The sequence below is a fragment of the Harpia harpyja genome, chromosome 20 (assembly GCF_026419915.1).
Source record: "Harpia harpyja isolate bHarHar1 chromosome 20, bHarHar1 primary haplotype, whole genome shotgun sequence".
In the NCBI taxonomy this organism is placed as follows: domain Eukaryota; kingdom Metazoa; phylum Chordata; class Aves; order Accipitriformes; family Accipitridae; genus Harpia; species Harpia harpyja.
Window position 1 is genome coordinate 13,599,626 of NC_068959.1, and position 13,473 is coordinate 13,613,098.

The following is a 13,473-nucleotide window of genomic DNA, read 5'->3' on the forward strand; positions in this document are numbered from 1 at the left end:
ACTTGATATCTGCCGTGGTTAACCTGCTAGAGACCACTGCATCCTCTGCAAACAGCAGAGACTGTACACAAGCTGGTGAGCGCAGCAGGAGGCTCTGCAGTGGCTGCACAGTCAGCCCACGTCAGCGCTATAGGTGGCCTCACCCCGTGAGAGCTGGTCTTTCTTCTCTTGCTGTCACATTTTCCCGTCTGCTCACTTGTAAATCAAATTGCCATGTTGTCTGATGATAATGTTTTACTCCTCTGAAAGTTACTGTTTGCACAGTAGCATCTGTACGATGCTATTTTCCCCTCTGAATAATCATTTTCATAATCTGAAACTGAAAAGAAAACCCAAACAACTACCATGGAAGAAAGGAAAATTCTCATGGAATAAATTACCATAGACTCAGTTAAATTTCCCTGTAAATGCATATTACTTCTGGAGCTTCCTGTGAAGACAACAATGAGAATTACTCTGCTCAGTTTTTACCTACTGACCCTACCAAATACTTTCCTCAGCATGCTATATCAGAGGTGTTGTAGAGCTGATGCATTTGCTATTTTCTGTTTAATAGAGCTGATATTCAAATCGAGTGATGTCCCTTGTCACAAATATAATTTCATCCTTCTACTGCACTTGCCAAGAACAATGCAATGGCTTCGCTGTTAGATACTGTGCTTGGTTCATTACTTTAAAATATGTTAGCACTTTGTTCATAATAGGTTTGATGGTTTAAACAATATAGGTGCTGAATTTTTAATGGTAACAATAAGGTATTATTTATTTTATTTGTATTTGAAGAAGGAGCAGGAAGGACAAGTACCTTGTGAGGAAGCTTGGTTTTGTGAGATTATGTCTAGTTTTACAGCCATGCCAGATCATGTCAGCACCCTTTTTTGAGGTGACCCTGAAAATGTTGCAATTACTGCAGGTGATTTGTCATTTAAGGATGTTATGAAAAATACTTAATGGGCTCTCGCAATACATGGGTGAGTTTTACCTTTATCCTCACAGCCCAGCAGAGACGGTCTGGCCAGCCATAGGGTCTAAGCTGCATGCAGAGAGAGAAAATCTTGCCTGTGCTCAAAACCATCTTAAATCAGTGGCAGAGATGTTTCTTGTGGGGGTGCAAAATTTGACATAGGACCATAGGCATGGGTTGGGGTTTCAAGATCATGTAGCCATTGGCACCATCTCCCCTATTTCCTTCTGGTGTATTGAGTGCTATATTCAGGTCTGATGTGTCCAATTAATAGTGAGATTGAAACCCTACCAAGTGTCTCAAAATTATCCTGCAAGGAGCAGAGCATGAAGCTGCAACAGGAGGGGAGGGAGGGGACCAGCTGTGCGCTCTCGCAGCATGGAGCAGCTCACAGCATCCCATGCTGCCAAGGTGCTGGGCGGGTGGGCTCCTTACTGAGGAGTTTGGAGGTACCGCGGGTGATAAATAGCATTACGATGTGCTTTATGCATAAAGCATCCCTGCCTTGCAGGGGCAGCAGGCTTTCTGGGGAGAAGCACGGTGGCATTTCTGGATGTGGTGGTCCGCCCCTCTGCTCATGGTGGGCTTCAGTTCGCCCTGCAGGGCTGCTGCCCCGTCTTCTCCTGGCCCGGCCCCACACCAGCCCCGTTCCTCAGGGCAACTGCACAATCCTGTTGACGTGTCCAGAAATGGCTTCATCGGTCTTTCCCCTGCTCGGGAAAAAGTTAAGAGGCTGCACAAAATTTCCATATTGCAACATGAATCTGGGGTTCCCCTGGCAGGACTTCCCAATGGCATGTGGGGAAGAGAGGCAACGTTTTAAGGAAGGAGAATTTGACAGTATTTCTGCAGAAAACAGAAAATATTTTATTTTCAAAGCCTTGTGCACAAAATTTGGCTTCCTCTGAAACTAGAAATTGTCTCACAGCAACATATGCTAATTCATTAGATGAATTTCATTCATTGAAATACGAACTAGAGTAATTTCTTCCTACTTTTGAATGCAAATTGCAGTTCAGCCTTAACTATGGCGGTATTCCCATTACCCAGGGCTGAAGAATGTCTATAATATTTACTTTACTCTTGCTTTTAACTTAGCAAAATCTTTTCTCAATAAGCTTCATCTCATCCCAGAGCAGCCTTTTGTGCTGTTCCTGACGTTGCAGTTTTGCATGAAGGGGTCAGCTCAGCCCGTCAGGGTAACAGCATCACCAGGACCATAAGTCTCCTGGACACCTGGGGGGACCATGTTGGGACATTTACACTTCCCTTCTGGTTTCGCTCCTGGTGGGAACTGGGTCTGTCCAACCTGCAGCAGTCTAATACTCACAGAGCAGGGGTCTGCTGAGGCATAGCCAATACCTGGCTTATTTTCACTTTGATTTAAATGAGCAATTAGTTAATTTATAAATAGAGGAATTTGCTTCCATTTTGATTTGCAATTTGAATTAATGATTCTTCCAGCAAAAATAAACTACCCCAATAATAACAACATCTTTATAACCTCAGCGGTTCTCTTTGGACTGCTTATGAAATTTCTGCATAACCCCCATCAGTACTGAACTTGTACTAAGCATCATAACCATTGAAAAAAAGAGGAGGAGTAGTGAGAGGGAGACAATGAAGTTTGCTTCCCCCATACATTAGATTGTTTCTTAAAAATTGTTTGATAACTTTTTTTATGCTCACAATAGACTTGCCTGTGTATTTATGTGTGTTATTCTCTCTGTGTGAGACTAATGGCTTCCTGAAATCATTCACTGAAAGCAATTGTTTGAACATCCCTCCATGTACTTTAAAAGGTGATAAACTATAAGGTCTTCGTTATTGTTCAGGTCACATCTGGAGTCGACTCCTGCCCATGTCTGGCACGCCAAGTCAATAGCCTCACTCTATATTCCACTCACAGCTTTTCCTTTCCTGAGCTTATTCTGTCTGACTTGATCCTGCCGGGTGGTGTAGTCACAGGAGGAACTGTGTGCAGGAGCGAGCGCTCTGGTTTGTGGTAGGAAGCTGGTGTGAGGAATTAAAACTCCTGTTGTGACAGAGATGGCAACAAAAGCAGAAAACTTCCTCGTGCAGAAGGAAAAAATGTCAACTGAGACATTCAGAGGTGACACACGGTTATCGAGCAACGACTTTCACACTAATTTCCAAAGTGCTGTTAATGTCAGCCTAGGTCAGGTGCTGAAGCTTCCTTGCCAAAGGCTGCCTGCTGAGGTTGCTTCCCACTGCTGTGGCTAGCTGACGGGATTTGTTCCCACCTACGCTTTAGCATAGTGGACACATAAAGTACAGTGAGGAGACAACAAATCCTCTTTAATGCCCTCCCCTCCCGTTCCAAAATCCTGAGGATTTTGTGTGCCGATTGCACATAACAAGGAAAACCAACTCAAGTTTCCCCGTGGCAGGGGCCCCCAGACCCATACTGTCTGTCAGGCAGTGGGAGCTGCCTGTTAAACAACGTAATTTCCCCACCAGATGACATCATCGCTGCAACCTCCTGCTGCTGTCACCCATCTCCAAAGGGCCACTATTGCCCAGTCTGTAGATGCTTGGGGTAAGCAAATATCTCAAGCTGAGAAGTCTGGTATTGGTACATTGCAAGGAAGTCCCTCAGCCTTAAAATTGCTTACGGTAAAAAGCTCCAATTTGTAGGTACTACTGTCTAACAGACCAAACCATCTCAGGAGTTTAAGAATAAACCTGGCATACACTGGTGTGACTGTTGCGGGGTGAGGGAAGATTGGCACAAAGTACAAAGAAGCTGTGTTTGAAGGAAAGGCAGCCTAACAAACAGTCTTCATCTTTACCCTTCAGTATTTAAGTCTCAGTGCAGCTTCCTGCCATTATTAGAGCAATTAAAATGCAATTACTTTTTCATCTTTATTTCAGTTCTTGAGTAACTAAAGCCACTTTACATCAAGGGTGATCCATAAAGGAAGGCATTTAGCATGTGAAAAGCTGCAAAGGGTGGAAGACTTTGGGGTATCAGCAGTCAGCAGCCGAGCAACTGAGATTGGTAATGCTACAGTAAGCAACCTCCTTTGCACAGCTCTACAGGATCATGGAAAGAGGCCAATTGCTGGATTTCTGTACTTTATCTTGATTAAACGGCTGTTTCAATTTGGTATTCACTCCTTTCATATTTGTAATCACTTTAAGATTTTCATTTTATAGTATTCACTTATTTAACTGCTTGTTTCCTGCCAAGTCTAAAAAAAGAAAGGCTTTTCCCTCCCTTCTCCTTGCTGCAATAAAGGCAAGAGTTTACACAAAATTATTTCTATATTTAAAGTCTCCTGATGTAAATCTCTGATCGCTTTAAAGAGTCAGAGCTGGTAGATATTGCAAATAAGCATTGGAGTGAAAGATCCTGAGCTGCTGGGAGAGGCTGACAACTGCCACAAGTGCGTGGGCAGGCTGATGGGTGTCCCTGGGGCACAGGGAGGGGTGCAGCACCCCTGGGACCTGAGTGGGTGCCGCCCCTCCTTAGATCCTCTGGAAGATTTTGGAGATTGCTGTGATACCTTTTCAGGTGTGTGCTGCCTACCTGCAAAGGGGCTGTGCCCCCCCAAGGCTCCTGCAGTGCTGCGGGATTAGGAACGGGAGAGCGGAGGCTGCCAGAGGCTCCGTGTTGTGGGCACTTCTCCAGAGCTGTGAGCAGAGGAAAGCTCTCCCCACGGGGCTGCAGTGATTGCCAGACTGCCAGCAGCAGAAAAACACCCCCCCTTTTGGTTTCTTATCACCGAAATTGAATGTCATCTGTGTTGTATCTTAGCCAAGGTAATGGGAAAAGAAATACAGTCTAAATGTGCTGGAAAGAATGAAACCCTCCTGGGTTTTAATTCTATTATTAGAGACTAAGGAAATCAACATATTCTTAGGCATTTGCTGGACTAGTTAGCTTTATCACATTCATTTGTGAACACTTTTTTATTGATGTTGAGGGATGTAATTTAAAGAAAGTGAGCAGCAGGAAAGTTAAAGATCATCTGAGGGGACCTGCTTTGGGGAGAGGATCAAAAGTAGTGAGCAAATGCGTGTGGTATTGCCCCTTGGCCAATGCGTTCTGCCGTTACTGTCCCCTTAGCAAAGCCAGTTAAATGCTTTGGGAACCTCAGAGGTGGCGGCACTGAAGTGTCTGAGAAATCGGTACGGAAGGATTAGCTGGCAGCTTCCTGTGGCCAGCCCCGATCCCAAGCGCCTCAGCCAAGGTAAACTCGACGGTCACCGCTAGCAATGATGCCTGCAGACACAAATGCCATTGCTCAGCTCAGCTTGGACATAGTCTCAGATTACAGCCTAATAGCTAGGGCAAGACACATCCAGCTAATATCTCACTCATCCAAGACTTGCACTGTGCTGTAAATTGGGTTTAATTACTGCATTTTAAGTACAAACAGCTTTTGAACTGCTGAGGCACTGTGTAACTAGTTTGTGAATCCAGTCCTAGAGAAATGTATTATGAAACACTTTTGCTCTCAAAAGTTGACTGGTTTTAGCGCATAACTTCAGAGGGCACAGGGAAGGGCAGGAAGACTGGCCGAATTGCAGACTTGCAGAAAATCAAATTGGTCCAAAAACTTGGCTGGCTGCAAAACTTTATCAAAAGAAAAGGCAGCCGTGGCACAGCCCTGCCAGAGCAAATCCACAGGTAGTGGGGGCTAAAGGCTGCGTTTGCCTACACTCAGTTGCAGTGCTGCAGTATGGGTGTTGCTGGACCAGTTCCTGCTGTACGTGGGTATGAGAGTCTAACAGGGTGCTGGGGAAATGACTACCCAAAGAAAACTCTGGTTTCCTGATATATATATATATATATATACACACACTAGGTCAAAAGTGAAAGGCACTCACATAAGAAAAAGTAAAGTTGTAAGCCTGTGGGACATTTGAATTTAAAACTGGATCTGGTCAGGATCTGGATCTGATTGGGATTTGTATCTGATTGCTGATAGACTGCCAGGAACTGGTCAGTCCTTGGCACAAACCTGGCTTAAGGACCAGGACTCTGTAACTGCAGAGACTGTGTTTTCTAGATTTTCCTATCAAAAGTCTTTCTTTCTAAATAAATACACTCAGAAGATGTTACAAAGAGCCGTGAGTGGCAGAGCTGTAAGTTGTGAGTCTCCTGCTTCTAGCTTTTCTTAAGTTATAGTGAAAAGGATGATGAAATGAGGGACAGATACTGCAAGGGGAAATCTAAAATCTATAGTAAGAGTAGTTCAGCTGAAAATGCTGGAGTCCTATGGCTCCTTACAATATGTGGGTTTTTCATGGTCAAAAAGCAGTAGTGCATTTGTGGCCTTGATGGCATCTGAGATCTGAAAAACCCTCTCTATCCTTTGTATGGATTTTTTTTAGCCTTCTAAATCTCAGTGATATGAATCAATCATATCTGAGCACCTCTGTAAAAATCTCACGTCCTTTCCACTATGAGTTTCACCCATCATTCCCTTTTTCAATCAATAGAACAAAAGCCAACTTCAATCTTCATTCATAATTGGTACAGAAAACAAGTTTGAAGTTTGAAAAGAAAGTTTTGATCATTTGTCCTTAACTCAACGCCTTCCCCCCCCACCCCATATATATCTCATTTCTGACCAGGTTTGGTAATAAGAGGGTCCTGGTAGGAATGAGTTCTCATGGGGTTTCTGACACTGCTGGAAACAGCACCAACCTTGCCTTTTGCCATGTCATAACCAAAAAATTTCATAAGGATGTGTGTGATCAGAAACCTTCTGAGATTTACAGAGTTGGAAGTGTTGAATGATGAAGCACAAGCTGGAGCAGTCATCTGAGCTGGCTCTCCAGAGGCACCGTCACCTCGCGGTCAGAGAAGACTTGGTCTCTTCAGGTCTGTTTCATACCACTCTGGTCTCTTCCAACTCTTTCCAGTTGTACGGAGTGACACAAGTCTTCATTACGTCACACCCAAGGAAATACCTAACCTGAGCTTTATACCATATATAGACCACCCGCTCAGGAAGTTTCATGGACATCACTAGTAGTAAGACCAATGTTTAAAGGGTCTGTGGGATTTCAGGGGTGTTTGGACTTGGGGGATGGAGACTTAGGATTTTCATGGCTCTTTCTGGCACCGTGAGCCTCATGAAGCATGGGCACCCTATAGCGGCTCCAGCTCAGAGTGATCTCAGGGTAATTCATAACCGTTAATGAATTGCCCAGCTTCTCTGCACAGTGGAGGTTTGACTTTTTGCTGTGATTTTGGAGGCAGGGAGGAAAGTTAAAGAGCAGCTAAAGGAAAATACGGAGATTTGCATTTGACTGAGCTACAGCATGATCGGAGCCCAGTCCCATACCCCAGGAGCCAGCGTGCCTGTAGCCCTGTGTGCTCAGGAGGTGGGGGGGACAGAAAAGCAGACGGTACGAGTAAGGGCAGTATCTCACTGCTGCAAGGAAACCGGGAGCTTTAGGTGAAAATTAGAGCAAAGCTTGGATTTTTCTGCATGTTAAAATTAAAGCTAGCTGACTCCTTTACTTGCTTTTACTAGACCCACTGGCTGAGGTGCAGAATAGCCACAAAAATTACCATCAAAGCAGAAAAGCCCTTGCTTTATTCACTGCCTGGCTTTACAGTGAAGCAAGGTTTTACCCTGCTCAGTTTTACAGTGAAACCATAATTCTGTCCTCTATATCACAGTCACTGCAGGGCAGGAAGATCCTCGAGGTGACAGAGCTGGGGATGACATTTCTTTCCAGGCTGCCATGCCCTGGCCTGGCTGAGCTGCAATGAGAATAAGCAACCACAGGAGGAGGGTGGAAAATTACCTGCCAAGTCATTTGGTTTCCGTACGAGTGGTCCCCTTCCAGTTCATTCTGCTGCAGAAGTTTTCTCTAAACACGTATTCCTGCAGCTTGCAGCCAAATTCCACTTGCTTTCCCTCCTGCAATTTCTTCTGTCCTTGAATTTGATCGAACCAAGCTGTAACTGGCGTGGTGTTCAGGGCTCAGAGGATATCGTTTCATGAGCTGTGCTCCGAAAAATTAGAAGAGTTGACCCATTGCTCTCCTCACCCTTCACCCCCAGCCCCAAACATGCAGCAAGACCTGGGCTTGAGTTGGGGAGTTGCTGAATTTTTATTATCTTAGGCAATTTTTCTCTGCAGATTGATTTCTGTGAAACACCTCAGGGTATTTGCTAGCATAAACATTGCTCCAGTGGCACAGGCTGTTTGTTTACATCGATAGGAGGAAAAGAGCCCTTATTACTGAAATTTTGCCTTCTTCCCTCAAGCTTCTCCCTGGGAGCCAGCACATAGGCAATATTGATACCTGCTCTTTTAATTTAGGGCCAATTTTCTATATAGATGGATGTGACGATGCATAAATAATATACCACTTTTTGCTGCATGGATTGTTTATTCCAGACCTCATTGGCATGCACAGCACACAGGCAAACCGAAAGCTTCTCTGGATGGGTATTGTCAGATAACTTGCCAGGTTGTTCTCTAGAGAAAATCATCAGGCACACAGAGCTGGAGTTTGTAAAGTCCTTTTATTTTATCCTTTCAACGCACTCTGTGCTGGTACAGCAAAGTTCAGGCTGAATCAGCACTCCCATTAAAATTCCTTATTTTCAGGAATTTATAAGTTGCCCGTGAAAAAGAAAAGAGCAGGACATGACCGTGCAAGAGCGGGGCTCCTGGGATGAAGTCGTTGGCACAAAATTTTAAAAAGCACGCAAAACCAGAATGACAAATGCCCGTTGCATAAAGCAAACAATCATGCAGGGAGGCTGTCAGGCTGCAGAAGGTGGGCACTGGGGAGATCACGCTGCTTCATTCGGAGTGTTTGGCCATCTGTGCGGACGCCCGCCCGCCTGCACCCCATCGTCCCCCGGCTCTGCCTGCACGGACAGGAGAAGGGGCCCTTCGCGTTTCAGAGGGTTTCTGGGCTCCAAGGGGACACAAATGCCTGGACAGCTTGTTTCTGTGGAGCTTATCATGATGCATGATATAGTCTACTTAAATAGATTATGAAAGGCCCAATTCTCCCATTAATTGCAAAATTCTCAAGAACTTCATTATAAGCAGGCCTTAAATGTACAGTTTAGAGCCTTAATCACTTGATATGCCATATGCCATTCCCCAAATCTAATACTGCAAGCAAACCCCACTCCTAAGTGCTTTATGATGAACTCAATTTACAACTGATACCAAATAATATTCAATTCTTTCTTACTGTCTTACTGCTGGGAAGTATCTATCTATCACCTTCTGCTTTTTTTTTCTATCGAAGTACATTATTAAATCTGCTGAAACAAGGGGCTGGATTTAGAACTGTTGGATAATAAACTCTGACCTGTTCTTAGTCCAAGGGCAGTCTTGGTGTTTTCTGAAAAAAGGGGGAATGGTGACCAACCCCTCTCTCTCTGCCCAGCTTGCAGAATACTGGTTTGCATAATGACTGTATGTTAAATTTACATTAGGTTTATAGTAGTGCCTCACTGGCTACATAATGCATGGAAGCATTCTCAGCATCCAGATGCTGGAATGTGCCATGATTTTGGAAGCTAAAGTAAGTATAAAGGATTTTCGTCAGCTGACTGCATGGTGTTTTGTGTTAGTTGTTTCAGATTAGTGAGAGCCTACCTCTTCTCCCAGCATCTGGAGATGACAACAGAACACGCTACTGACTGGATTAATTTTTTTTAAAACTGTTTGTTATTAAATTTTGCAAAAATGCAAGCAGGGAAATACAGACCTGAGAAGCTTAGTCAAAGCAAGCTTATTACCCAGAGGAAATTACAGCAGTCTTGCATGTATTAGCGGGGAAAAAAGGAAAACAAAAGATATTTTGTTAAATGAGACTTGTTTGGGTTGTCTGCTGGAATTGGTTTTTTTGGTTAGTAAGTAATTGCCAAGCTAAGCTGCAATGATAATGTAAGCATGGTAATAAGATAACAAATGCTGAGGGATAGCTGATGTGAATTTAGATGATTGATCCTGCTGACCATAAGAGCAAGGTGTCCTAGTTTAGTTAATGGGCAGGAAAGGCTTGGCAAAATGAATATGTAAAGTATATTGAGTGAGGCATAAAAGCCAAGTTAAATGCAATAATGTTTTGGACCTACTTTCATCTGCATGATGGCCATCAACACGCCACAGTCCTGCACTGTCGGCCTCAGGCGAGGAGGCTGCAAGTCTGAAGATGACTGGCAGGGCTAAGGTGTTCACTTGTGCATCTTGACTGGAGGCACCTGATTTGATTTTAATAGCAAAGGTGTGCTAACACAAGCAGCTTGTTTTCTGATGCATATACATGAAGAGGGCTTGGAGGGACTGGTCAATGGGGAGAACGGAAGTATGGGCTGCTTTTTATTTTATTTTATTTAGACCCACAAATTCTGTGTCTAAGTTAGACAGCCAGGCTTTTAGGCTCCCTCCAGAGTCAGCAGAAACAGATAAGCTGCCTCTATGGGCACCTATGCTAGTTGCTCCTGCCTTTCCTCATCCTCCTCATCTCAGAGCCCCTAACCAGATCAGTGAGAGGAAATTAAATCATTCCCCAGAGCCGGCCAGGTTTTCCTACCCACCCCAAATTTCTCTGGCAGGCAACCAAAGCACTTGTAGGAACAGAGGGAGATGTTAGTTGGAGAGTTAACACATCAAACTGCTACCGTCTGTCACACAGAGCCCCAAACAAACAAACAAAAAAGTATTTCTAATCTAGGTTAGATCAACCTGTTAGATCAATGGCTTTGCTCCTGCCCATGGCAAAAAACACTTACCTGCCTTGCTGTGTGCCAAAGAGGCTCGTGTCGTCTCTACTTCCACTGTTTTAAGCAAGCTTCCCTCTTCAAAAAGTGCCTGGGCTGATATGGTTGGGCACATCTAGATAGAGACACAAATTAACTATTAATGCCAGAAATACAGAAGGCTCTTTTTTTCTTTTTTTTTTTAAATTTCTATAAACCTTCAGCTGAGGAGCAGTTCCCTGGAGGAGCACTCACACAGCCAGTGTCACAGTTGCTCTTACGCCGGCAACACCGTGTGGCTGAAAGTCTGCCATGGGCATTGGGACACCTGAAGCAAAGAGTGTGCAAACCCAGGAGCACTTGGTAAAGCAGAACTCAAAAGCTGACAGTGGGAATAAATGTATTTCAGGTATAATAGGTGAGCTCCCTCAGCTCCATGTTAGCCCCACAGCAGCAAGAGAGAGTACCTGGACCACTGCTGGGGACAGTGGGGCTGAGCACACCTCCTGCCTCGTAACAGGCCATCGTTACTCAGCTACCGGAGACAGACACTTGCTCTCTCCAGGCTGACTTTACTCCAGAGCGCTGCTGGCTGTGAAGCTAGTTGTCTCCTTATAACAGCTTGGAGTGACGCCCAAGATTTCTGGCTGTCACCCATTGCTACGGCCCCCACCGGCAGCGTTCCGGCCCCGGCCCCAGCCTGGCCTGCGGTGCCACGTTGGTTCAGGGGCTGGAGGGCTGCGAGGAGCACCACGAGTGTGACTAGAGCTTGAATTTCAAAAGTATTATTTGTTGTTTCACAATTATTAAATCTAGGGGAAAAAATTAAATCTGGGGCTGGAAGGTGTCTATTTATTTGGTTGAGCACTGCAGCAGGGTGGCAGCCAAGGGACCGGGGGTCCTTCCTTCCCTCAGGTACTTTGGTTACGACGTCCCCATCACAAACACAGGTATTTTTCACGACGCGAGCACGTGTATCAGACAGCGTGCACAGAGGGTGCAACTATGGGCCCAAGTATGCCAGGAGCTATACCTTGTGCCAACTCCGACTGCCCTGACTCCTGCTCTGAGCGGTGGCCGGGGACCCGGCGAGGCCGAAGGCCGCGGTGGGTTCAGCCGGAGGTGTCGCCGGCCCCCGGCTGGCGGCGGCTGCCTGGCAGGCGAAGCCGTGGAGCGGAGCCAAGCCGTGGTGGGGCGTTCGTCACAGCCGAGGCACCCGGGCAAAGCCACCCCTGAGTGTTGGCGGGTGCGCCAGGGACCGGCTGGATGAGGCCGAGCCCCCGGCGGGGGGGATGAGCGGGAGACTGGTGCAATTACGCTCCAAAATGGCTTTGGGCAAGGTGCCTAATACGAGGTGGGGGGCTTGAAATATTGCTTGAGATGTGCAGCCAGCCCTGGCATGTCTCTTAAATGAGAACCGTCTTTTTTGCTGGGATAATCTATCATACTTGAAACGTTCTGAAAGGCTGTATCTTTCCCCCTAACCATCTTTATCATTTTAATTTAAAAGCTTTTTAAAATTATCACCCAAATAAACGATAAGTAGTAACAGGGTAAACTGCTCTGAGCTCTCCATTAGTGCAAACAATGCAAAGCGACTGTGCTCTATTTACAGAAAATTAATGAACGTAAAAAAGATGAACTGCATGTCATTCTAGTGATCATAAGTTGTTTTTCATGCAAGGAGGTTTGCAGCTTTATACATTAAAGTCTGGGACAAAAGAAACATCTCTGCAATATTAATAGTTATAATACATGATTGTATGTGAAGGGAATAGAAATAACATTTATTTTATTTAATGAAGACTAATGAAGTTGTTCTGATCTTTCCATTACAGTTTCAACAAGTTTTTCTAATCAGGAAAATCCTACTTTTTGAAAGCTAATTTTTCATTTTAAACTTCTGAAATGCCAACAGAACAGTGAAATGCAAAAGCAATATCGTAGGATGTCAGAACATTTCCAGTTCTAATGGGAAATTGATGCATTTCAGGGGTTTTGTTTTGTTTTTGATTAAAAGAAAAAACCTCAGGCTATTATAGAAAAGTTTGGTTTTCTGTCACGGTCCTTTATCTATAGACAATCACGGCAGATACTCTTCAGTGGGCTTATCCACAGCTGGATGGAAAAAGGGCATCTTTTTCTCAAACCTGATCAGGGCGGGATACCGTGCAGTTTAAGATAAAAGACACAGTGTTGTGGGATGGAGAGAGGGAAAGAGATAATCACTGAAGCCAACTCCTCCGAGAGCACCAAAGTCTCAGCATAGCTAGTCTTTGAAAAGTGCCCTCAGCTCTTTAAGCCTGGTTACAAATATTGGAAAGCAAATAGGACCAGACTTTTTTGGGGGTATTCATGTTCAGATTCACAAAGAAGCATGGCTGTAGGGACGCACCAGTCTTTGGGATGATGCAAAGGGAGGGCATGGACCTGGCCAACCATGTGCATGGCTGGTAACAGGGGAGAAGGGCATTGACCGTCCCTTTGGTGTTGTGGGCACCTAGACTAGCTCATGGGCAGGACAGAGTGCCTAAGGCAGAGGGGAAGCTCCTTAAGTGGGGAAAAAATTTAAATCTATATCATCTCATCTACTTACTGGGCAAACAAGCTAGCAACAGAACCATGGAGGAAGGGAGAAAAGACAGCTCTGCCCTTTTATTGCCACCTGCAGCTATGCTCCCAAAACCCCTGTGGGAACGCCCAGAGGCTACTTACTGCTGATGAGGGTCTCTGTCTAGGTGGACCTGCCCCATATCCCTCTGTCAGCTGCTGGGTTTCAGATCACATG